At 44.7% G+C, this 26,697-nt stretch overlaps 1 protein-coding gene across 1 annotated transcript in view; it reads right to left on the bottom strand.

Moving 5' to 3' along the window:
- ADPRM (ADP-ribose/CDP-alcohol diphosphatase, manganese dependent) overlaps positions 1-26,697 on the bottom strand; it is a 380,897-nt gene that overhangs the window by 15,653 nt on the left and 338,547 nt on the right. The window contains exons 8-9 of the mRNA XM_036836895.1: positions 24,488-24,712; positions 8,575-8,730 (exon numbers count right to left, since the gene is read on the bottom strand). The gene's annotated coding sequence lies outside the window, so the exon portion shown is untranslated. The remainder of the gene's footprint in view (positions 1-8,574; positions 8,731-24,487; positions 24,713-26,697) is intronic.

Below are 26,697 nucleotides of genomic sequence, written 5' to 3'. Positions count from 1 at the left end.
TAAGGGAAATTTTTAGGGAGTTTATTCTGCTAAGTACGTATGTGTGTTTAATAATTATCACGTTTGTTCCTCATTATGACCTCCTGAAAAAAAACAGCTTGCTTAGCAGTAGGACATTGGTGAGTTCTGAACAGCAATCAGCTTTATTTTTCCCATTTGTGCTCCAACCACACTCTGCCCTTTTCCTCGGCCACAACGTGGGCCAATTGTATCACTTTCTGGTTGCTCTGGGTTATCAAAATTCCATCTGGTTTAAGGCTTTACTCAAATCTCCTATTTTAAATTCATAATCAGCTTTTGAGTCCTCATCGTGGTTAGTGGGAAGGGGTCTACTCTTCCACTCTTGTCTTGCAGTGCAGGGTAGGGCCATGGTCTCCTTCTGGGTTCTCTTCTCCCCACTACGTTTCCGGGCTTCATTCCTCTAGGAAGACAGAGAAGAAGGAGAGGGACATTGGAGTTGACTTTACCTAACTGTGAAGCCACCTGGTCTCGCTGGGTCCACCTCATTCTGTCTGGTGTTTTTTGGTCTCCAGAAATGTGCTGGCATCTGTGTAGATGCAGGTGAGGTTTTCCTGGGATGGTGCGCAACTTCATCACAGCCTCTGCAGTCACCCACCTCTTCCTTGTTTCCCTCTGCACCTGCCAGCGGTCCGCACCCTCAGCCTCTCTCCTGATGATGTCGGGTGGCCTTGGCCTGCAGCGGCTTGAAGCAGGATTTCAGTTCCCAGAGACTGAAGTCAGGCCGCGGCAGTGAGAGCACTGAATCCAGCCGCTAGACCAAGTGACAAGGCCCTGGCCTGTACGGCTTTGCAGAAGTGAATTCCCACAAAGACGGAAAACAGTAAACAAGTAAAGTGTTTATTAGGAGGAAAAAGAGTACGTGTGGATAGACACACGGGCGGACTCAGGGAGAGAGAGTCGCGCCCTTGTGGTGGTTTGAATAACTTTTATGGGTCATTTTTTCCGGGTTTCCTTTGGCCAATCATCTTGCTTTGCCTGGTTTTGAGTCCGTATTTAGTATATCTCAGGGTCCTCCCATGTGTGCAGGCGCATCTCTTAGCCAAGATGGATTCTAGAGAAGAGGCCTATGGGTAGGTTGACATCACTTACTATGGGGTGGTGCCCCCTCCCTTTTTGACCTCCAAGGAACCTTTCTGCACATGTGTACTCGGGAAGGTCTCCTTGACTTCGAGAATGAGGAACATGTGGTCTTTTATCTCTTATCTGGACAGGGCTCAGCTTCTCCTCCCTCCTGCTGTTTTGGAGTATCTGCCCACAGGGGACAAACTGCTGCTCAGCCTGGGGCCCATCTATCTCCTGCCTTACTGATGGGTATCACTGCGCTTGCCTGGTTGAGCTCTGAGCACGTCCTCAGCGCTTGCCTACTCTGCTAGCTTAGGCAGTCCTCTGTGTGATGCCCTGGGATGGCTAAGTGCCTCTTCTCGTTCTTGGAGGTCCCTGGAGTTCCGGGTTGCAGCCCCTCCATCCTCTGGTAGGCACTCTAGACCACAGTCCCCACTGCCCATCTGCTGAGGGCTTCTCCCGCAAGCTTCCTTCCTTTAGAAATGCCCATAGAAGTGGGTGTCTGTCAGTGAGCTCATATCACTCCCAGGGACATGGTCACCTTCTCCCAAGAATCGTCTCATGGTGCCCTGCTCCGAGGGTGGCATCCAGCCCGGGAGTAGCACGCCTGTCTCTCCTTCCTGCTGGGACTGGCGATCTCTCCTAGTGATGCTTTTGGAGCCCTCTTCCCCGCCTCTCAATGGGTTTTTTGGTTTTTTCGAGTAGGGAGGGAATACGCTCCCTGCCCCCATGAGAAGAAGTAATGCCGCCCCCCACCCCCACACCTCCTACACAGACACTCCTTCAAAACTCTGACCATTTTCCTGCCCATCCCTTTTGGCTACACCTCCCGCTCACACACTTCAGTGCATGAGAGCTTCCAGCTTTGCCGGATGAATCTCCAAACCACAGGACATCCCCCAGCTCCCAGGCTGGGTCCCACCTGCCAGTCCCACCTCGCAGCTACCCACTGGTTTTGCCAGGGATTTCTAAAGCAGGCTGTGGTGATGCAGAAGAGAAAAGCCACACCCGCCTCTGAAATGTTGGAATACTTTCTTGACTACGGCCATTCATACACTGAAAACGGTTTCATTCAGATTTTGTTTTAGCCTCTCTTTACATGAGAGGCTAATGCTTTACATGAGAGACTTGAAAAGACAAGAGCATTAATTAACATACGACTTGATGGAAAAACATAAATAGAAATCAAAACAGAAGTCTAACCTTTAAAGGGTTCAAATTTAAAATCTCTGAGAAAGTGAGTGATTATTTTATTGATGTAGTTTCTCCACCAGCTCTCAAAACCTGCAGGTGTTAAATTAGCTGCACAAGAATTTCTCTCTGCTTCCGAGCCTGCGGTAGAAACATGCTAATGAGAATTAGAGGAAATTAACGGGAGAGGGTCTAGGAGGCCACAGGAGAAGTTCAGCACAGCTTCCTGTGTGGTAAATTTTCAGAAAAGCTGCTGTAATTTACCATGACCCAGGAGCTTATAAGAAAAACAAAAAACAGGAAAACAAAAAATGTACAAAGTTACACCCTTAACCGGTCCCTTCTCCTAACACACAATCCTAAAAAATGCTAAAGACAATGTCAGTTTCAAAAGAGCTATCGCGGGGACTTCCTGGTGGTGCAGTGGTTAAGAATCCGCCTGCCAACGCAGGGGACACGGGTTCGAGCCTTGGTCCGGGAAGATCCCACATGCTGTGGAGTAACTAAGCCCGTTCGCCACGACTACTGAGCCTGCGCTCTAGAGCCCGCGAGCCACAACTACTGAGCCAACGTGCCACAACTACTGAAGCCCGCATGCCTAGAGCCCGTGCTGCGCAACAAGAGAAGCCACTGCAATGAGAAGCCCGTGCATCGCAATGAAGAGTAGCCTGCACTTGCCGCAACTAGAGAAAGCCCGTGCACAGCAACGAAGACCCAACACAGACAAAAATAAATAAATTAATTAAATTTTAAAAAAAAAGAGCTATTGCCAGCCCCCGGCCCCCACAAAAACAACAACAACAATAAAACGGGAGCACTGTGAAGCAGGACCCATACCTTAGTGTCCCCAAAACTAAACAAAAGGAGAGCAAGATCGATGCCAACAGTGATGGTGATATAATTATTACATAAATTCTGACTCCAGCAGGAAAGATGGGGCTAATGCTACATCTTTAGCAAGCAAAAGGTTTATAGTTTATTTGGTCCAAATGTCTCATTTTACAGATAAAGAACCTGAGGCCCAAGAGGTTAAGATGGCACCTAATCTTTTCTTTAGCTTTTTATTTTGTATTGGAGTATAGCCAATTAACTATGTTGTGATAGTTTCAGGTGCACAGAGGAGCAACTCGGCCATACATATACATGTATCCATTCTCCCCCAAACTCCCCTCCCATCCAGGCTGCCACATAACATTGAGCAGAGTTCCCTGTGCTATACAGTAGGTACTTGTTGGTTATCCCTTTTAAATATAGCCGTGTGTACATGTCAATCCCAAACTCCCTAACTATCCCTTCCCTCCACCCTTCCCCGCCGGTAACCATAATTTCATTCTCTAAGTCTGTGAGTCCGTTTCTGTTTTGTAAATACGTTCATGTGTATCATTTCTTTTTAGATTCTGCATACAAGTGATATCATACGATATTTCTCTTTCTCCGTCTGACTTACTTCACTCAGTATGACAGTCTCTAGGTAGGATGGTACCTAATCTTAATGGACTTGAATTCATGCCTAGATGTCAAATCTACTAAGTTATATTGATACAGACATTGACAGGGATATTAATATTAGCTCTGAAACTGGTCCACGGATGTCAATGATCAAAACAGTTGTGTAAAAAAATTAATGATCAGGGACTTCCCTGGTGGTCCAGTGGTTCAGACTCCACGCTCCCAAAGCAGGGGGCCTGGGTTCGATCCCTGGTCAGGGAACTAGATCCCACGTGCATGCCACAACTAAAAGAGCCTGCACGTGGCAACGAAGATTCCGCATGCAGCAACTAAGACCCGGCACAGCCAAATAAATAAATATTTAAAAAAAGAATTAATGAGCAGAAACTTCAATTAAATAGAGTTGGGAGACCAGAAGGGGGTGCTCTCAAGCCCTGTGAGGACAGCAGAGCCCAAGATGAAGAAGAAAGACTCTTCTTTCCTGGCCAGGACTCAATGACAAGCCTTGAAAAACTCTTTGTTTACTATCACCCTCCCAACTTCCTTTCCCTTCTATAAAAGCGTTCTCCTCTCCTTGCTGTACAGGTCCTTACAGGCGGCTTGCCATGGTTGCAGACCCCGAACTGCAATTTTCTGCTGACCCTGAATAAACCCATCTTTGCTAGAGAACTATCTGGCTGTCTCTTTGTTTCAGGTCAACAGCGGTGACCTAATCTGAAGGCCAGCACTCATTTCATTACTAGTATTCTACTAAATTCGGTCTGGCGAACATTCATTGAACACGTACCATCCTAGGCACTGTCACTGACACAGAATTCATGGTTTCAGCAAGGGAAGCAAATGACCGGTATTCAAACAAGTACATACAAGCCAAGGTGATACGTGATAAGCAAAGCTGCCATAGGAACAAAGATAAAGAAGCAATTAATTCCACCGCAGGCAAAGGAGGGTGAGGAGGCTTTCAGGAAACAATGGAGAAGAGTAGCTTTTTTGTTGTTGTTTTTTCCAGTGGAGATGAGTACCAAACTGTTCCTAAAAGACAAGGTATTCATCAAGAAAAAGTGGGATGGGAATTCCCGGGCGGTCCAATGGTTAGGACTCCATGCTTTCACTGCCAAAGGCACAGGTTCCATCCCTGGTTGGGGAACTAAGATCCTGCAGGGCAGGCAGCATGGCAAAAAAATTTTTTTAAGTTAAAAAAAGAAAAAACTGGGAAGAGTGGGAAAGCATGAACAAAAATAGAGTCCTAACACAGGGAGTCTGGGAAATGGGAAGTGAGTCCAGTTGACAGAAAGGCTGGAAACTCGGCTGGAGCTAAGCTGGATTTGTATGACTTTCGGCACCACGCTGGTGATTTTGTACTTTATTTTGGTGAATAATGGAGAGGCAGTGGAGGATTTTTTTTTAGAATGAGTGAGATTGGATTTCTGTTTTAGAAGATGATTCTGTTGGTATTCCAAAGGATGGCTGGGAGGGTGGAGAATCTAAAGGCAGGAAGATCAATGAACCAGCAACTGAAATAGTAGAAGAGAGAAATAAATGCCTCACCAAAGACTGCTGGTGGGGATGCAGAGGAGGGCTGGGCTCTGAGCCATGTGTCCAAAGTAGAACTGATAGGACCCCTGAGGATTGCATATGATCACCGGGCAGCTCAGACTTTCGGTGACAGCACCCATGATGCGATGTTTAAAGGAATGTTCACAGTGACGATGAAGCCGAACCCCCTTCCTCTCTGTGTTCCAGCGTTGACTGCGGGTCTGCCTTTTGAACGTCAAACTTGTTTCTGCTTCTGCTTTGCCCTCTACCTGGCATGCTCAGCTCCACATTATTATAGAGTGGGATCTTCATCCTTCAGGTACTGTTAAAGCCTGGATTGTGTTCTCCCAAAATTCATAAGTTGAAGTCCTGACACCTACTGCATCAGAATGTGACCTTATTGGGAAACAGAGTCATTGCAGACGCAGTTAATTAAATTAGGATGAGGCCATACAGGGTTAGGGTGGGCCCCTAATGCAACGTGACTGGTGTCCTTACAAAAAAGGGAAATTGGGAGATAGATGTGCACACAGGGAGAATGCCATGTGAAGATGAAGGCAGAGGTCGGGGTGACACCTCTTCAAACCAAAGAATGGCAAAGCTGGCCAGCAAACCACCAGAAGCTAGGAGAGAGGCATGGACCAGATTCTCCTCCACAGCCCTCAGAGGGAAACAACTCTGCCAACTTCTTGATCTTGGACTTCTGGCCCCCAGAACTGTGAGACGATACATTTCTGTTATTTAACCCTCACACCCAGTCTGTGGTACTTTGTCACGGCATCTCCAGGAAACAAATACAAGTCTCAATTCAAACTGCAACTCCTGGGCGAGGTTGACCACGCAATATAAAATAGTGCCTGCCCCCATCACATTCCTTGGCTTTATTGTTTTCACAACACTTAACATTACCTTAAGTTATCTTGTTAATGTATTATTTATTTGTTTTTGTCTATTCCTCCCACCCAGCCACACTGTGCTCTGCCGTCCTTAGAATGTATGGTCCTTGACACTGGGGGATGTTTCTTGGACTTTGCTGTGTCTCCAGATTTTAGAACAATTTGGCAATAGTGGACAATCAATACATGTTTCATTGAACGGATGAATAAATAGACAAACATCAGTCGTGACATTAAAGCCGACTCGAATGTCAATTACAAGTCAAGTATTCTCATTTGCCCTCCGGATAGTGTGACATCTGGGATGTCTGTCTTCTAGGGCAGAATCATCCGGAGGCTCCTTCACTCAAATGTCTGGGCTGGGATGACTTGCAGAGCAGTGCTGCCACCGGAACACCTGCATGGGCCTCTCCAGGTGACTCGGCTTCCACACAGCAGGGCTGCCTTAGCTCAGCTGGACTTAGAAGGCAGCCTAGGACGCCAAATGCGAGTGCTCCAGAGAACAAGCTAGAAACTGCATCGCCCTTGAAAGTCACACAATGTTGAGTTCACTGTACTCGCACTGCAAAGCAGCCATAAGCCCGTCCAGATTGAAGGAGGGAGGGGACACAGACCCCACCTCTTGAAGGCATGGAGGCAACATTATATTACAGAGGAGGATACAGGATGAGAGATATTGTGTCCCAGCTATTCTGGGAAAATAGAGTTTGCCACAGATTCCAATTCAAAGCCTGATTCTTGGGTCTTCCTCCAAGAGATTCTGATTTGCGCATCTCAGTTCAAGACTGGAAAACCTTTGGGGCATCCTGGGAATGCATATTTTTAACAAGCATTTCAGGTGTTTCTGATGCTAAGATCCACAGCCCCACTGCCTAACAACTCTACTTAGGGCCTGTCGAAAGCCTCTCGACAGCTGGATTTAAATGCACAAGCCAGTTCACTGTTGTGCTCTCCCCAAGAATAGAAAATATAGACATACAAGAAGCTGAAATGCCGGGGCTCCTAAATCCATAAAAACAAGATTTTAATATAACAATAGATATATTGAGATAAAAAATGACTATATTGACATGTAAATTTTAAAATAGCTTTGGTGAGATATTGCAGAATGTAAAAACCTAAACCAAATGCTATGCTCTTACTGATGCAACTGTGCTCAATTCCTGCCTAATGAAATCCTCCTAGCCCTAAATTAGGAATTTATAGGAAATCCCTTTCCAATATCACAGACTTTCTTGGGGTGTACTTGTGCCTTCTGTAAGCGCTGTGAGTGCTTTAAAAACCCCTCCAGTTGCCATTTTTTTAGAATAGCGACCCCAATTCTCACCTTAGCTTTTGGGTTAATGCTGGTTTTTCTTGTTCATTGTTCTCTGATTCATATGCACCCCCTATCCTTTGGACAGAGTCAAGATACCACAAACCAATATGACCTCATTAATTACAGTTCTTAGGATTATCTTGTTCTGAATTTGGGTTTTTCTGTAACAGGTCACAAACCGATCCCAAATCACTTGCAGGCCTTTTGTGAGAAATTACAATGGCTTGCCTCACATAAAATTTTTTTAAGTGCTGTTAATTCCCTGAAAAGGTTTGAGTCCGATTTCTTTCCAGAAAGTGTCTTTGAATTGATTACTCACTGCCCACCTCCCACCAGTCTTAATCTTGTAAACATAACCTGGATACAGCAGTGAAGCCCTTAAGATTTAGAGTGGATTCCTTGCAGTTTGGTAAGAGCGCGGGGCTGTGTACAAGCAATTCCTGACACAGGTTGTCAGGAGACTCAGAGGTAGATCCAAAGAGCTCTGTAAGGTCAGAGCTAGGGGAGGAAAGGAGCCGGGGTCAGTTCTGAGGCGAGTGGAGGGAAGGGGATACAGGATCAGGGACCTGCCACACGCTAGGGGCCAGGAGAGGCAGAGCTGAGCTGATGATAGCAGAAGTAAAGCAAAGCCAGGGAGAATGAGAACAGATCCAGGTAGCCAGGAAAGTCATAAGCGGTCCTTCTGTGGGTAAGAAGCCTTTGGCCTATGGGCCCCCTTGTCTTTAGGAAGTAGCTGGGAAGCCCCCGACGGTACAGGGTGACTGGGACCCTGTCGCTGCTGGTGCAGGCTCAGAGCACGTGGGTGTTGGGACCCTGTCTCTGCAGAACAACCTTGGCCGGGTGTTCTTGGGCTGTCCTGGGTGACTCAACACCAGTTGGCCAGACTCACAGCCCAAACGTTTCCCTCGTCCTCCCCTTTGGCTCCCAGAACTATGGACTCAGGAAGGAGGGATCCTCATGGGTTTTTTTTTTTGGGGGGGGGGTGTCGGTGGGGAGAGCACCCCTGAGTCACCCGCAGGATGCTGCCCTTTAGGAAGTTAATTAGGACTTCGGCTGTTTATGCTAATGACTGTCATCGTGATTACTGTAGAGATTACTTACGGCTCTGCGAGGAACACTTTCGGCAAATCTGTGTTGTTTTCCTCTTGATTGTGGCAGCCTTCCTCGCTTTCCTCTCTTCTTTTTGAAGAAGCCTCACCCACCTGCTTTCCACCTTCTGCTTCTCTTCTTCTATTTCCTCCTTTGCTCCGCCCTTCCCTGTTAAGAATAACCGAGTCACAGAACATCAGGGACAACGGGAAGTCGAACCAAGACCACCTCGTCAAACCTCGAGCCTTTACACCTGAGCAAACTGCATCCAGAGACAGGAGGCGACAGCTGTGGCCAGGCGGCTGGCTTGGGACAGATCCAAGCAGAATACCCAGCAGTCCTGGGGCCATCCGATATTCCATGTGCTGCCTCAAACAGCTGCATCTTCCTGTTTTCCTTTTTTCTCATTGCCTGCCTTCCTCCCTCCTCTTTCTCACTCCAAGAAAGATGCGTAAGCCCCTGAGAGCTCCCAGAACAAGAAAAGCTATGTGTCTGTAGTGAGAAGGGCTCGTAAGGGGCAAGAACTGCAGGCCAGAAACAGCCATCCGAGGTCCCTATGGGCTCCGTGCCCAAACGTGTCCCAACAGAGACCCACACCTCCCTTCCCCTCTGGCACGGAGCCCTGGAGGGGTCATTCTGACTCGCAAAGTGAAAATTGGTTGCTCGGTGATGGCTCAGGCCAGGAGCCACTGAATCCCGACCGTCAGCCACTGACATTATTGCAAATAGCAACTTTTCTGCTGCAAATGAAGCTGCTGATGAAACGCTGGTTTCCAGCCGAGGGCCTCCAACTGCGTGTGAATTGTTTGCAGGCAAGCACGCTGCAAGGTTGGCCCTTTCCTAGTCATTTATTTTTCCTGTCTTTGCCTAGGTCATGGTTGATGCTGGAGAGCGTCCTGGGAATTCACCCCTACAGACCAGGGTCACAGAAGTCCCAGCCTCTGCCGTTCCTTCTCTGTATGGTGTACAATGAGAAGCTCCTAAAATGCTTGAATTAAAAGGAAGCCCAGCAATCACCTCACGCCCTGTTATTTCACAGATGATGAAACTGAGACCTAGATAAATTAGGGTCCCGCATTTAGTGACAAAGTAGAAAGCGGGGGAAGCACGGAAGGAGGGACTATGTTTGTTGAACCCCTACTATGTGCCAGGCTTAAAACTTGTAATCTCATTAAATTTTCAAGTGAGGGCTTTTAAAAAGGAAGGGTACTGGTGTTCTGCAAGGATGCAGGGCTTGAGCAGTGTTACCCAGGGTAAAGCAGAGGAGCCAGTGAGAGGAAGGCTGTATGGTCTCTCTCCAAAGCCCCCGTTGATTCCTTGTTCCACAACCTGGCGAAATCTTGAAAGTGCCCTCCAGCAGATCTGCAAGTACTTAGAGGTGGAGGAGAAAGAAAGACCTTCCCTGGGTGGGACAGGACCTCCACCCCAGCCCTGCGGGGCAACTGCTTCTGCCCTCTTGCTCTGATTCTCCTCCACACACACAGCCCACTAAGGCGTATTTACCGCAAGCCTTAGATGGACTCTCAGGCAACACTTCCTGAGATCCCTGTAGCTGTGCCCACCAGCTCGGGGCGGCATTCAACTCCGTATCACTATTATAAATGCCTATTTGTTGCTTCCCCAGCAAAGCTGTGCTGCTAAAGATGGTGAGAGATTCACTTGGGTTTACCAAAAAGGAAATTAGTCTGGAACCATCAATATGGGTTGGGTCTACCCCAAAGCCCTTTTCAAAGACAGGAGGATTACAATGTTGGTATTTACATTTCTGCCTCTGCCTCTCCAGCAAATGGGATTCCTTGGTCATAAAAATGTTCCTATTTTTAGGTCTCTTGATTCTTTGTCTTTAGGGTTCAGTGTTAATTTTGTTTATTGTAGTCATTATTACTCTTCAGCTTTCTGTGTCTCCATGGGTCTAATACTTGCACAATTTATCAGAATCAACCCAATAATACTTATTTATGTGATTTTTTTTTTTTTGGATAATGTCTGTCTCCCTCATCAAAATGTAAGTTGGGATGATGTCAAATATTTTCACCATTATACTCCAAGCCCCTGGTACAGTGCCTGGTATATAGTAGGTGCTCAGTGAACACTTCTTGAATGATTGGACAGACAAATGAGTAAATGAATGAAGTAATAATAATTTATTTTTCATCTGTCAAAATGGGAATATGAGAAAACTTTACATTTTGCAATTGTTTTAGAATGAGGAATAAAATGCTTTAAAAAGTACCCTCATTTAACTATTTGGTCTTAAATTTTACACTCATATTTTTTCAAGTTATATACAAGGCATCATAGTTTAGTAGAAAAGGCACTGGAGATCAGGGTACAGACTCCGAGATGCTGTTTTGGGTGCCCTATGACAAGCTTCTTCACCTCCCAGGCCCACAGTTTATCCCTTTGTAAGTCAAGGGTGTTGGAGTCCAAGAGCTCCTTATTCTTTTCTAGTCTAATACTCTGAATTTTATATGAAACTGTGACCCTGTTAGATCAAGAGAATGGATGCTATACACTTTCTCAGACATAACAGTAATACATTTTGCTTCTAGGCTGCACTGCCAGATTCCTGTGAAAAGGAAGAAGAACTCAGGACCTTGCTTATGATTGAGTTCTTACCATTGACTTTTTGTGATTGGATGTGTTCCTTCCCTCAGTCCTCATCCATTGCCATGGGGGACAGGAAGTACTCACACCCCACATCATGTTTGCCATGCACAGTTGGTCCTGCCTCACCCACCGCTCAGACTCTTCCAGGTTTTTCTAGGGGGCCTGGTGGAGTTGATGTGTTGTAACTAGCTTGCCCTTCTGACCCCCTTACCTTATCTGTACAGACAGAGAAAGGCCCCAGTGAGTGGGAAAGGGAATCGTACAAAAGTTAGAACATTGTTTCTAAAAGTGTCTTCCAGGAAATGTTTGTCCAATAAGAGACTCCATCAAATGGTTACCACTGTCAGTGATGTCTGGGAAATGCAGCCTACCAGAGCCACTTCCTGGAAATTTGCGATGCACCCAGCCTATTTGAGTGTCTGAGTACTGACACAGTAAATAAACCTCTTAATCTTTATTTAATCCTGTTTTCATAATATATTTGATCACAGAAGCCTCTTTTTGCTCATCATCCTTATTCACAGCTCACAAAACTCTTCCTTGTCACCCCTTTATGGGAGACACTGAGACCCTAAAGGAAGGGAAATGGCCAAGGCTGGCCCAGCGGCTAGTCTGGAAAGAAGATAAAGTTTGCTTAAAATGCACTCCTATCTCACTGTCTGGACCCCTCTCATCTCCCAGGGTCAGAGTCCTCCTTGTTCTCTCTTTCAACATCAAACCACCAGATTCTGCTCGCCACTGCCTCATTTCATCCAAACGAGGGTTGGATTAGTGGCTGCACGTGTTAACTCATGCTGTAGCCATAGGTCTGAGCAGGGGGCTTAGCCACCCCCCAGGGAGACAGGATGACACATCAAAGGACATTTAAGTCCCTATTTGTGAAAAACACTGCTGAAGAAGAGAATGTCAAACCAAAGACAAATAAGAACCTATACCTGAAAATGATGTATTTCAGAATCAAGGACAAATTATTAAGAAATGATTAGGCATTTTCAATAGAGTATAAGAAGTCATGATTTCTCTGACACGTAATTAAGATATCCTTAAGGAGAGAATGGACTAAATGAAAAGAGAGCAGGATAAGATGAAAAAGGAGATGGACAAGTATGGCAATGAAGGTAATATTTTAACAGCAGTCAAAGAAAAAAGTAAACTGATCCTGCAGAAAATCATATAAGTGACATAAAGATCAATGGAGAAGTTCCTCAAGAATGGAGAGGAAATTGGGGGAAAATTCCAATTAGCGAGATAATAATGAGAAAGGAGGGTGTAAAATCAGCATACAGATAATTATTATTCTTGAAGTAGAAAATAGTACAATTTAACTAGAAGCAATAACCAATGATACAGTAGAAGAAACTCTTCTTGAGATGAAGAAAGACCTGTGTACACATAGTGAAAGGTTCACTGCACAGTGAAAATGTGTATGTCTTGTTTTAAATACCCAGAAAAAAGAATTAGTCAAAATAATAACATACAGTCCAACTTCTTAGATGTAACCACTGTTAACATTTTGCTGTATCCTTCTGGCCTTTGCCCATTTCATAGCCTATTTGGCTACATGAGTATTTTGAAAGAGTTTTTGAAAATTCTATTATGTGAAACAGATAAAAATAAAGACTTATGTCTCTGCTCAGACCACTAAAAAAGAATCAGTGTTTTCTTGGGGACCAGCATGGGAGGGGTGGTGGCTAGGGGAATTAGAATGAAAGATACTTGAAAATGAGGGGCCTCAGGGTTGGGGCCCTTGATCAACTACTCCTCCTCTCTTTGGGTATTTCCTTCCAAAAGCAACTTAGAAATTTTGGATTTTGTTCTAGAAAGTATGGACCCACAACCATTGATCAGCTTTGTTTATAAAAGAGAAGAAAACCACAACATCGTGGGTTACTCGGCCAGTTGTAGGATTGAATGATTTGTAATTATTTGTTGGAATGTCAGTGTCTTGATCATGTGTCTCCTTGGCTATCTTTAGGAAAAGCACTGACAGCTCCATGTGTGGAGTGGTTCAGAAATCTCCTTGTCTTAAGGTAGGAGGCAGCACGGAGTGAAGTCTAAAGACCCCTTTCTGTTCTATTAGCTTGTGTCTCCATAGTGCCACTGCATCCACTTCTAGCCATTCATTCTAGTGTTTCATCACCATAATTAACATCGCTGTGTGGAAATAACAAGCATGTAGGAAACCAGGGGAGAGAGAACTCAGATACTAACGAGCACAACAATTACAATAATGATAAACCTACTGTCATTCCAACTATTGATCTGCACGTCACACAGCTGTTGATTTTGCAAATGAGAAGAAGGAAGGAAAAAATCTGCTATAATCCTACCACCCATTTAATTACTATAACTTTCAAGTGTATGTCCTTTGAAGCTTTATGCTGTCCATATGTTCAACATGACTTTGATCATATGCTATAGTTTAAATTGTATAGACTTATTATTTGAAATGCCCCCTGTTTTCTGATATGAAAAGTAGATACTCACTGTAGACAATTTCGGAAAGTACAAAAATACAATGAAGAAAAATTTAAAACAATCTGAATGTCCATCACTTAGACATAACATTGCTAGCATTGGGTGAATATCCTATAGTATTAAAAATCTTCATTGCCTGTCTTGATCATAACAGGTTTATAATCATATTGTAATAATTCAAACAACAAAAATATATAAGGTAGAAAGTGAAGTCCCTTGCTATACACCCTCCCCAAAATGACCACTGATAATAGTTTTCTGTCTATTCTCCTGGAATTTTTCCTAAGCATAGACATATGTCTATGTTTCTTTACTAATTTTTTATAAAATTGGATTATAGTATATATTCACTTCTCCCATCTTCTTTTTGTATTTAGCACTATGATATGGCAACACTATTATTTATTTTACAAAGGTTCCAATTGATTCACATTTAGGTTTCTTCCCATATTTCTGTTACCAACAAACCTGCAAGGTTTTACCTGTGTCTTTTCACACTTGCTTAAGTACCTGTGTAGAAACCATAAGGTCAAAAGGCTCACAATTTTTAAATGTTGATAAAATGTACATTTTTAATCTGAAAATATATTGCCTTCAAAGGGAGAGTTCCAGCCCCACTCTCACCAACAATGTATGAGATTGCCTGTTTGCACAATAATGAATATTTTAAAGTATTTTTAATATTTGAAAATAGGATCACTGAAAAATCTTAGTGTTATTTTAATTTGCATTGATTTCATGACTGGTGAGGCAGTGTATCTTACGTTTATGGTCATTTTCACTTATTCTGTAATTGCTATTCTTACTCTTGTCCCACTTTCTTTTGTACTGTTTCCTGTTGTCTTATTTACGTGTAGAAACACTCTATAGATGTCAACCTCAATATTAAGTTTTAAATAAACATAAAATTTCCACTCAAGTTCCTGGACAATGAAAATATCAGCATATTGCTTTATGGATAATTTGTTTTTTGGTAGTGAAAAGTAGAGATTTTTGATTTAGTAGTTCTGGTGTGATGTGCTAAATGAGTAAATAATTTAACGAACAAATGGCATGACAAAACAATACCAGATACCATTGTAAATGATCCACAAACTTGTCAAGAATTGTGAGGTGGAAAATATGGCAAAAAAGAAAACATCCTTTCTGGAAAAATACATCTCCAAGAATGAGAGTACTTTCTAAAGAAAGCTCTGTAGAGCCAAATTTTCCCCACAGGATTCAGATTCCACCTGAACGTAAAGACTCGAATTCTTAATTCAGGAACTAGATTGAGTAAGGAAACACTTTCAAGCCCCTTTTATACTGTAACAGGATTAGCGGTGGGGGGAAGGGACAGACCCGAACCCCCTACGCACACGCACACACACACACACACTGGGGCAAGGACGAGAACTCAGTGTCCCCTTAGATGCAGAACTGGAGTTTCTAACCCAGAGTAAAGATATTGAAGACGGAAGAAAGGCATTTCTACTATTTTCAAGTAGACAGACTCAGCCATGGCATCACACAGGTGGTCAGCCAAGACTACTCTCAATCCCTTACGAGAAGCCCTGAGGCACAGGGAAGTTTTCTCCAGTGGTGTCAATAGGGTTGACTGCCGAACTTGGATGGCTTTTTTGCTATCTTCATAGGCATTTCAGTGAGGAAGTTAGAGCAATTGTTCAGGGCTGCCACCCAGAGCCATCTAATTTTTTGAGAGGCAGGGAGAATGAAGCTTGTGTAGGTGCCCACGTGTCTACGTAGGGAGGTGTCTGTGTGAACTTGCAATTAAAGCATAAAAAATATTCAGAAAAGCACACAACGATAGAGATCAATTAATTTCACAAACTTCACACAGCAATGTAACTAGCACTCAAATCAGGAAACAGAATATCACCAGCACCCCAGAAGTCTCACTTTCCTGACTGCTAACACCATTAATGAGTTTTGCCTGTTTTTGACTTTCATATAAATAAAATTATATATATATAGGTTTGGCTTTCACTCAACATTAAGCTTGTGAGATGCATCTCTATTGTGCACATAGTGGTAATTTGCTCATTCTCATCACTGTATAGTATTCCATTGTGTGAATGTACTACTTTTTTTTTTTAAACATCTTTATTAGAGCATAACTGCTTTACAGTGTTGTGTTAGTTTCTGCTGTATAGCAAAGTGAATCAGCTATATGCTGATTAAAAAAAAAAAAAGATCAATAGACTTAGAAGAATACGCAAAACAGGTTTCCCAGTCCCAGACTAGAAAAAGATACCATGGGTCTGGACCAAACAGATAGGAGCTGAGCCATTCAGAAGGGACTGTCCATCCTATGCCTGAGGGAGCCCCATCTGTCCCCAGTACCAGAGTGGCGTGTGAGAGCTGAGTCACCACCTGAAGATCTTCCGTTCCCATTCCTGTGAGAACCAAACACCCGTGTGCCACGGAGCTGTGACAGTTTCCATCTCTTTGCCATCCTGTGAGTAATTTTCACAGACAGCTGCCAGAACATTGTCTGCTGACTAGGAGTGATGTCCAGCTGCATTTTGACACTCTGTACAGTCTTCCTGCACTTTGCTGTGTGGACAGTCCTCTTAGAATGACCCAGGACTCTTGGAAGCTCTTTAAGATGAAGATGATGGTGGTTTAGACAAATAAAGGAATGATGGTGGTTTAGAAGCCAAACCCTATATTCTTAGTTAAAGTGGGGCTGAATTTGGACCAATCTAAGATTCATCCCTACTCTTCCCAGGAATAAAACACTCATCACATCTTCTTAGACTTCTTCATATCCCTTGAATCGTCCAATCCAAGGAATTGTGGATTTAGATGACCCTCGATAGAATATATTTTTGTTGGGCTTAATAGCATATGTTTGAAATTTAATGGTGCTCTGCCTATCGAATCAATGGGCCACATGATCATTACTGATTATGTTCTGATAATTAGTTCCTAAATCAACTCTGGCCAGGCTAGAAGCAACAGATGTCTCTGTATCTTTGGTTTCCGGTACTGAGGTTTCCATGTTAAGAAACATAATTACTTTTTTAAATGAAGAAACCAAACTTTAGAAATCCTCCCCAAACACAGCAGGTAGCGATTGGTAGTGATATGTGCCTTCAACTCCCAGATTAGGGCATATGTGGAGAAAATGAAACACAGCACATAGTTAAGTGATTAAGAGCTCTGACTTTGAAGTTTGACACTTTTTACCTAGAAGACATTGAATAATTCATTAACTTCTCTATCCCTCAGTTTTTGTCATTTGTGCAATGGGGATAATAAAGTTTCTATCACAAAGAGTTGTTCTGAAATTCAATGAGATGGTGTCTGTAAAGGGCTTAGAAAAGTCTGTAGCACAGAAAAAATAATCAATATATGGTGGTTATAATTCTGGAGAGTTGAGCCACACTATAACTTTCGAAACCTAAACCATCATCATTTATTCAACTGAAGCCGTGAAGGTTATCTGGCCGGAAAGCTAGAACTATGAACCGCTGGGTGGCGGGACTTCCTTGCAGAGGCTAGGACAAAGGAAGGTGTGGAGAGCAGTTGGAAGACCACCCTGCGAATCAAAATCTAAAAGTGCAAGTCCAGCCTCCTCTCTTTAGAGCCACAGCAAGTCTGGCCCATGGCCAAGCGGCTCTGGACAGGAGAAGCAGTCACTGTGCTGGACCCACCGCCATCTTGGAAAGCCTACAGAGGAGGTGACCTAGGCCGGTGAGCATCCTGGCACTTCCCTGGGAAGAGATGAGTGACCTGCGGCTGGGCGTGAGCTTCTGGCAGGCAGCAGACTGCAGAAATATAGCCTGGATAATTTCAGGCTTGTTAACACCAGCTGCTACGGCCATCTACTCTTGGCCAGCTGGAGAGGACTCCTAGGTTATTGACACCACGGGGACCTTTTAGAAAGTTATTTTCCTGCTGTACAGTGATCACCACTCTATGGAAAGGACCTCCATGAAGCGATAGCCACTGTCTTCCTTGGTTAGAAGGAGGCAGTCATTTATGTGTTGCGGTTTGGGGTATGCTGCAAGGATTGCCCACCCCTTAAAGCCTTCAGTTTCCCCCAATTCCTTACCATCTAGCCACTATACCTGCTCCTACGTGTCCTATATTTCCAACAAGTCTGTCATTACTTTGAGTGAAAGGATAAAAATAGGGACTTAGTTCTCAGAGGTCACAGTTCAATAAGCTTCCTTGCTATTTCCTCATCTAGGAGTAGTGTACCTCTAAGCTTCTTCCTTTATGCACTCTCTCTCTTCCCCAAGCTCTTGATCATTTAGTCATTCAAAATATATTTTCTGAGTGTATCCTATATGCCAGATGCTGAAGATATGGTGGTGACCAAGACAGACGGGGCCCCTGCTCTCATGGACCATATATTCTAGAGCGAGGAGAATGAAACATGTCAGTGTATGACTAAGATCAGTTTGGATGGTGAGAGGGGCACTGTGGAGCCGTGGATACAAGCTGGGTCTCTAGGCTATGACTGCTGAGGTTCAATTCCCTGCAGCTTCGCTTGTTAGTTGGGTGACCTGGGTCAGTTACTTAATCATTACAGAATGGGTCCTGATTTGTGAAATGGGGATTCTAATAGGATCCCTCTGCTACGAAGCATAGGAGTTGAGATTAAATGTTCCCCAGGAGGCAGCCACGTGAAGACGGCGTGGAACAATCTGATCAGTGGGAACAGCAAGTACAAATGTCCTGTGATAGAAACAAATAAGCTTAAAGGATTCTCGTTACTAAAGGAAGGCCTGTGTGTCTGGCATATACTGAGAAAGGGTAGAAGTGATAAAAGATGGGATCCGGCAAGGAGGCAGGCACCAGATCATGAGGATTCACAGGCCACGTTAAGAACTTCGGATTTTATTCTAATTAATTAGGCTTTAACCTCTGCCTGGAGTGATTTCTCCTCACCTAGCACCACATTTTCGAAAAAGAACGTACTGAAATCCTATTCATCTTTCAAACTCTGTTCTAATGTCGTGTTTTCTATAAAGTCCCATACCCACCAGAAAAATCAGTTCCTCCCTGGCACTTTGATCATCCTATTCGCTGTGTACGTGCTTGTCTCCTATATTCATTTTGAGTGCCTGAGGTCAGGGATTGAGTCCCATTCACTTCAGAATCACCTATCAAAGTGCGTGGCACAAATAAATATTCTTTGGATGACTGAGAGGATGAATGATATCAGCTTGGGTCCTTTAGTTGGATTTGCTAATTGAAAATATGGACCCAAAAGGAACAATCTATTATAGCTCAGGTAGATCTCACCTGGAGCAAAAAGAGACCCTGAAAACAACAGGAAGAATGAGAGGACGCAGAAGGGAGGCAGCTTGTAATGGGACTCCGTGTACTTTGATAAAGGCCATACCTGTTTTCCTCAGTTCTAACCCTCGCTCTTATTGTGTAAGCTTGGGAAATTACTCAACAAAAATTACTCAGTGAAAACCACCATGCTCCATTTATCCGGAAGGTAGACTTCTGACACCCTAATCTCTTTAATGTGGACAACACAAGACAAGACAAAAACCCAAAATGAAAACAAAACCCAATAAACCAAAAACTCAAAATAGAAGTTAAAGGAAAACAATCTTAGCCCAAAGAAGTAATCATAAAACCCAAGACCTCAGAGCAAGAGTGACTTCAGGTAATAGCCTATTTATTTCCTTTTCTTCCTTCCTTCCTCTCACTTTCTTCCCCAAATATTTACCGAGCACCTATCAACTGTCCAACACGGAGATGCTGCTGGGGCAAAAGCAGTAAACATGACAGACGTGTCCCTGTTCTCAGGGAATTTCTTTCCCTTTTCCCTCCTGCCTCACTGCCTCCCTGCCCTCCTCCTAACCTGCCTTTCTTCCTTGCGTGCTTCCTTTAGTTATTGTAGTAAGAAAAGGCAACAGATTCTGAAATCAAAGTTTTAGAGTTCAAATTCTGACTGTGCCAATTAGTAATTGCTCTCTCCCCCCAGTTTTGAAATCACTCTGTCAAACCTTGCCCCAGGTATAAGAAGTCATTAGGAAAGCATAAAAGAGGAGGAAACCAGAGGACTGGAGATCTAGGCTGAGGTCTTGGCTCTGGTATTTTTGACCTTGGGCAGGTCACGTGACTTCTCTGTCTCTCCATCTCTAAGGGGCAACTACTGTCCTTTTCAACATTCTCTGTCTCTGGGATAAGTCAGCTAATATCCCCGCCTCCAGTGCTGGGGTATTTGATACAACTGGCAGATGCCACATCTACCAGCCTGTTACAACACCTCCAGGGAAAGAGCTTTAAAGATTTTCACAAAAAAACAGATCTTTTTCATTTCTCTGATGAAGAGACTGACTTTAAAGCCAGGAAGAGAGAACTATGTGCAATTTGATGGGATTCAGAACATCAAAGGCAGTTGAGTTGGTGTTTGGAACAATCTCTCAGGTCACATCTAATTTTATCTGAGCTCATGTTACCAAGCTCTGGTAATTGCTCCCATCATAACTGCCAATTCCTTGTTATAAGGCCGTGAGCGCGACTGCTGCAGGGCCTCCAGTAGAGGGTCCAGCTGATGGCTTTTGTCTTTGTTGCTCTGGGGGCTGAGGCAATGGGCTAGATTTCAATCTTGGGAGCTATAGGCGGACAAAACAGAAAGGACACTGGACTTGAAGGCAGGACCTCTGTCTTCAAATTGTGGCTCTACCACAGAGCCTCAGAGATTCTACTTCCCAAGGACTTTTCCACTTGACCTCGACACTTTTGTGTACTGGTTTCCTGAAGACTTTGTGATGGAAGAGGGATGGAGAGAAGTTTGGGGTTGTGGAGAGTGGGGTGCTACCTAGGGTGGGCAAAGTTGACAGAGGCTCAAATGGCACAAAGGCTCTGCACACAGTGATTCCCCTGACTTAGAGAAAGGGTTTGAGCCTGTAAGTCAGGGGTCACTGAGAATTGCAGGAAGCTGCCGGTGTTGGGCATGGCAACGTAACTGGGGAGAAAGGACCTGCAATGGTTAATTTTATGTGTCAACTTGACTGGGTCACAGGGTGACCAGACATTTGGTCAAATTTATTCTGGGTGTTTCTGTGAGGGTGTTTTTGGATGAAAATAACATTTAAATAAGTAGAATGAATAAAGCAGATTGCCCTCCCTAATGTTGGTGGGCCTCGTCCAATCAGTTGAATGTCTAAATAGAACAAAAAGCTGACCCTTCCCCGAGTGAGAGAGAATTCTCCTGCTTGATACGATGAACTGGGTCATCTGCTCTTCCTGGTCCTACAGCAGCCTGATGGCCTTCAGAGTTGAACTGGGACATCGGCTCTGCAGATTTTGGACTTAGCCTCCATAATTGCATGAGCAATTTTTATTATTCTTTATAATAAAGCTTAAAAAATAATTTCCTATTGATTTTGATTCTGCCCGAATAACATGGGGCACTATATCTGCAGCAGAGTTTCTTACGATCAACAAGGAAAGTTGGGAAGAGAAGTTCAAACAAACACCTTCCGAGTCCAAGGCCACCACTCACTTGATCATCTGTTTTGAGTCTGGCAGACTCTATCACCCAACCTCTTGCCAGATGTAGAAGGGAGCAGGTCTACTCTTAGCCAAGTGCAGCAGAGTGGCCTCTAACTTCTGGAAGATTTCCTAATCCTTTATCCATATCTTCTTGCCCTACCTGGGTAACAAAGGCTTTTGTTTTCCCATCACAGGCATTCCTAGCCCATCGTCTTAGCTCAGAAACAAGCCTGGCAGATAACCTCCCTACCTGGCAGATAACCTCTCCTCCTCTCATGCACATCCAGATTCCACTTTAGACACTCTGTGACTTTCATCTGGTCCCTGGCTTTTTGAGCAAAACATCCACAGAGTACATGGGGATGTCCAAGGGGCTAGTTTCTGGGCTAGCTCTGGGCTATAGGCAGAAGGTATGAGCAGAAGTGATTTTATCTGCAGGGAGTAATATTTTGATATTTATGTGTGTGATTTAGTTTGATTTCTCTTACCCTCTACCTTTCCCTTCATTACTGAAGAAAAAGTCTTCCATATACACTGTTCGTAGGGTACCGATGTACAAAGTGAACAAAAGAGTCAAATTCAGGGCTTTGGAACTTCTAATTAATCTATAGCAGATATAATAACCTTGAGTATCATACATCTTTATTTCAAGAACCAGGTGCTTGAAAAGAAAAAAAAAAGATGTTTTGAATTCTAGAAAGCTTGGTTAAAAGATCAAGAGGTGAAGCCTGGAGAGAGAGGGCAAATTTTATTCATACACAAGAGATGACAAAGAGGAGCTTGGAGAACAGCTAAACCCGGCCCGAAAAGGAGTAAGAGCGACTGAGTTATAGGAGAGAAGGCAGAAGCGTAAAAGCATCCTAGATGCAGAAAAGTCTGCACAGCAGAACGAGGCTTGGGGAGGAGTGATGACAACCTGGCCGCTGCAGCGGTGAGTTTTGGGGGTTCAGGGGCAGATGTCCTCGGCTAGGGATTGCCAGCTACACCTCAGCCACTCCTACCGTGGGCATCTGCTCACACCAGGAGGGCACAGGCCCCATTCTCCATCCCCTCCGTCCCCTCCCGTGAAATCACCCTCATGTCCAGAAAGATGAGGAGGTAGGAGGGATAACCTTAAAATTAACTGAGCATTTATGTAAGTGAGATTAAATTTTAAACAGCAGTGAATGAATTGCCTTAAATCAGTAAGATGACATTTTCTACCATCAAGGAGGGATGAGAGTTTGAGACCTAAACCAAATCATTTTATAGATAGAGTTTTGTCTTTCCACCCCTGATCTTTTTTTTTACTACAATACTTATTCTTGTCTCTATGCTATTGATGGGAACAGCCATATTCTGCTGGGCTGCATGTGCTTGTAATCACAGCTCTCAGAGGCTAGGGTCATCTTCAGGAGGGGAAGAGATCTGGTTGAAGAGATCGGATGGACTCGAGGCTGTCCTTCAGAAGCCAGCATTGTACATCCACCATTTCCCCTCTTAAGATTGCCTTTGTTCCTGTTAACTTTATTATTATCACTAGTTACTATTATTGACCGAGAAGGTACCATTTTTCAGTCACGGTGCTAAGTGCTGTGGTTAGATGCTTATACTTTTGTTTGGGTTGCATCAGACTTGGCTGAGATGGATGTTACCACCTCTAGTCTATGAATGAGTAAATTGACAAACATACAGATTAAGGGACTGCTTTTCAATTCCACAGCTTGGGGCTGGCAACAGTGGGATTGAAATGCAAGTATCTCTGACTCTAAATCCCTTGCTCAAAGATGACTTGGTTATACTGAATTGAATAGAATTGATAACATGTACACTTGCCAGATCTGTCTGAAGTGTACATGTTATCAATTCAATGTACATTGTACATTGTGTACAATGTACAAGTGTACATTGACTCCCCCGAATCAATCTAATTGTTAAAAATTGAATGAATAATTGTCATTTGTTTTGCCTGCCCATCGTCTACATCTGTTTCTAGGTTTGAGAGATTTCCCACTTTGGGGTCTTGGTGGTAGAACTATTGGCAACAGCTTTAGGGGAACACCAGCGAGCAACACTTGGTACAGGCTGAGATTCAAGGGCAAAAGGGTCAGCAGCTTCATTGGTCTCCCATTCTCCCATCACCCTACAGAGCAGGACTGAGACCTGTCCAAGACCTGCTGGGCACACTATGGGGTCGAGCACCAGGAAAGGGCCCCTGCCTACCTTTTGCTCTTTCACTGTATAGGGCAAGCATGAGGGTGATTTTGCAGACCACAAATAAACATTATGGACTTGGGAACCAAACTGGAATTTAACTGGAAAACAGAGAGAATGCTCTTGTGTTCAGAGGGGGAAACAGTCTCCCAGGCCTGGGGTAGCCACGCACGGCTTCCCAAAGACGTGGGAGATGCACCTTGAAGAATGACTCCATTTTATTAAGGAGATGTGAAGTGGATTATAGAACGTCAACTCCACGGAATATTATGGGATCATTAACATTATAATTAGAAAAACTGTGTAATAACTTGAAAAAACGGTATACTAGTAAGTGAGCACGGCAGAATCAAACTCTCTGCTATGATCACAGCACGGTAAACTCCATGCTTATGAGTGTGCGATGGAAAGAAAGCTGGAAGATAAAAACAAAGGATGTGTTTTTTGTGGTGCAATTCGGGGTGAATTTTCTTTTTCATTTCCATTTCCTTTGGGATTTTTTGTTCTTGTTATCAATACAATACCATTTTGAAAGCAATGGGGGATGGCAAGATAAGTGTTCCTAGCCAGAAAAACAACCTTGTCATAGACTTGAGACTGTGAGGGCAGTCTGTTTGTATGCTAGGGTTTCTGCAGTTGAGTTTTTTGTCTGTTGAACAGCTGTGCTCAGACAGCACCACTAGACCAGAAACCAGGACTGTTTTGATGGAATGTTCCAGACAGGCACAAACTCAGGCAAGCAACTCGCTCCTTGACTTAGTGAAGGAGACACCAGAGTCTTAGGAAGTCCTTTCTACCTGGGAGGTGCAGGAGAAAGAGGGGCTCTTGGACTCGAGTGGAAGGTGTTTGGTGTGTGAGTCTTGGTGGAAGGGTGTTTGGGGGGCTGAGGGGACATGACCAGAGTCAACCATCTCTGCTCTGGCGGTTTTAGCAGCAGTCACACCCTTTGTCCAGCAACATTTACCCGGCATCACTTTTTTCCAGAAAAACTGGGGAGTGGGGAGCTGCCTATCCAGCAGCCAACTAAGCTGTTTTCATTTTACGCTAATTGGCCCCGAACTGGTCAACAGCGGCATGGAGATGCTCCCTCATCTCACATCCCACGCCCCGGTCCATGGCATCCAGCGAGAGCCCCAATATCCCAGCCGCCCTCCACATCCAAGCAGCTCACCTGCACATGAATCGTGGGCCAGCTCAGGCTGTGAGCCACTCTCATTTTTCTTACAGAGAGCAACCTGGGAGAGGTGTCCTGAAGGGTGGAAGCACATGGAAATTCAAGAGGTCTCAAGCACTGGGGCTGCCTTCGTTTTCCTGGCTCACAAATCCGAGAACGACTTGAAAGGAAGAATTGTCAGGGCTGTCTCAGATCCTTGCTTCTGTCCCCCGACGTCCCAACCTGGGATTAGAAATGACGCTGCATTCGTGGGAACTAGGTACCCCAAGTTTCTGGCTCCTACTCTCCATCTGCTTCCTGTAACTTCCCCAAAGCCCCACCGTTAGTGCCCAGGTCCCCCGGGGTGCTCACGATTAGTCTTTTTAAGTTCCTCCGCCCTGAGCTTCTTGTTGATATCATGACCAAGGGGCCTGCTGAGGCTGCCAGGGATTTCCAGAGTGCTGCTGCCCCACACAGCAGGCTGCCCACGGGTTCAGCAGAGCTGCAGGGCCCTCAAGGCAAGTACCTCCGCCCTGAGCCCCTGCTCCACTGCACTGACCCTCAGCATGAGAGCTGGGCTGGCTTCCGCCCAGAAGCGGGCAGCAGGCCCACCGAACTCTCTGCTCTCCTTTGTCATTTGAGCCTCCAAGCAGCCTCGTGTGTGCCTGGAATAATCTAGAAGAGCAACTGCCTCTATTTTCACCTTCAATCTCTCTTTTTAGGCTTAGACATGGACCACGGAGCAGGGCGAAGGAACAGACTCCTGGACAGGTCCATAGTACGCTTTCTGTCACATCCTTCCCTCCCAAGAAGGTCTTCTTGCCTCGAAGGCACTTTCCAAGCAGTTTATGCTGATATGTAAGTATCACCTGCCCCACACCCAGAATGCTTGATTCTTACTCGTAATCCTGCTCTACACGCCTTCAAACTTTCTAAACTCAGTCCTTCCTCCAAATATAGGTGCTGAATGAGAAGATGTAAGGCATTACGTCACAATCACCATCACACCAATCATCATTACCCTCCTCTTCAAGGTGCGCCTTGGGTACCACACAGTGCCACACCCCTGATGCATGCCCTGGCCTCATGCAGCATTAGTGAAAAAGAGACCACAGGCCCTAAATCAAGTCCCTTGTGCCAAGCCTATGTCACCAGACCTAGACTTAACACCTAACTAGTTGCAGTTTCAGCCTCCCCGTGGAATGTAATCTTAACCAGTCTGTCTGGGATCACCTGGTCAGAACTAGTGAGGTAACCTGCCTGGTGGACCCCTACCTTCCCCCAGAGGAAGGTGACCTTGCCTGATATGATCCACTCTTGGCTGGAAACTTCCTTGTCCTGCGTCCCTCTGCCTATAAAAGTCTCTCATTTGGGGCAGCCCTTCAGAGCTCCTTCCTCTTTGATAGATGGGATGCTGCCTGATTCATGAATCACTGAATGAAGCCAATAAGATCTTTACATTTTACTGAAGTTGAAATTTGTTTCTTAACAAAAAACAAAATTCACTTCAGTTAATTTATCTCATATTTGTCTGGGCCCACTGATACTCTGAGTTTGCTTCCTGAGCCCCTAGTGGGGTATAAGGATGGGCTGCTTTGAATAATTTCCGTGGACTCTAGGGCATAGGGGTTGTTCTAGTTGTCTGGTACCCGACCCCCCAGTGGGGTGATTAGGGCAGGTGGATGGTGGTCTGGAGTGGAAGAGCTCCAAAAAGGAGGTGGTTGGAGAGAATGGGCCCTGAATTGGTTACTCTGCCTATGAAAGGTGCACTCAGGTGAGTTGTTTGCTATCGCTAGGAATTGGCCAGCCCTGGGAGTGGCAATCGCTCCACTGTCACCAAGACCCCAGATGTCAAAGGGTTAGAACAAAAAGGCATGCGTCTACAAGGTGTCATACAGTTTTATTATAATGGTTGACCGTTGAACAAGCTTGCATCCTAGTTCCATAGCCTAAAAGTTCCCAAAGGAATGAAAACTAATAAGAAGGCAGAGGTCCAAAGAGTAAAGACAGTCTTGAGCCACCACAGAACATCACTGGTGACTTGAAGGAGACTGAGGTCACCAAAGGGCAGCCCAGGGAGTGTGTGGATAGAGGTGGAGGCCAGCAGCAATGGCTGTAGGGTGTGCACTAAAGGTCTGTGAACAGCAGTCTCTTATCCACCGGCCAGACTGCTGAACTGCTAACAAGAGGTGAGAAGTCCTCCAAAGGACGTGGCTTAAATCCCACTA

Source organism: Balaenoptera musculus, chromosome 20 (genome assembly GCF_009873245.2).
Source record: "Balaenoptera musculus isolate JJ_BM4_2016_0621 chromosome 20, mBalMus1.pri.v3, whole genome shotgun sequence".
Lineage (NCBI taxonomy): Eukaryota > Metazoa > Chordata > Mammalia > Artiodactyla > Balaenopteridae > Balaenoptera > Balaenoptera musculus.
The sequence above is the reverse complement of the archived record's forward strand: the minus strand, read 5'-3'. Positions and strand labels throughout refer to the sequence as shown.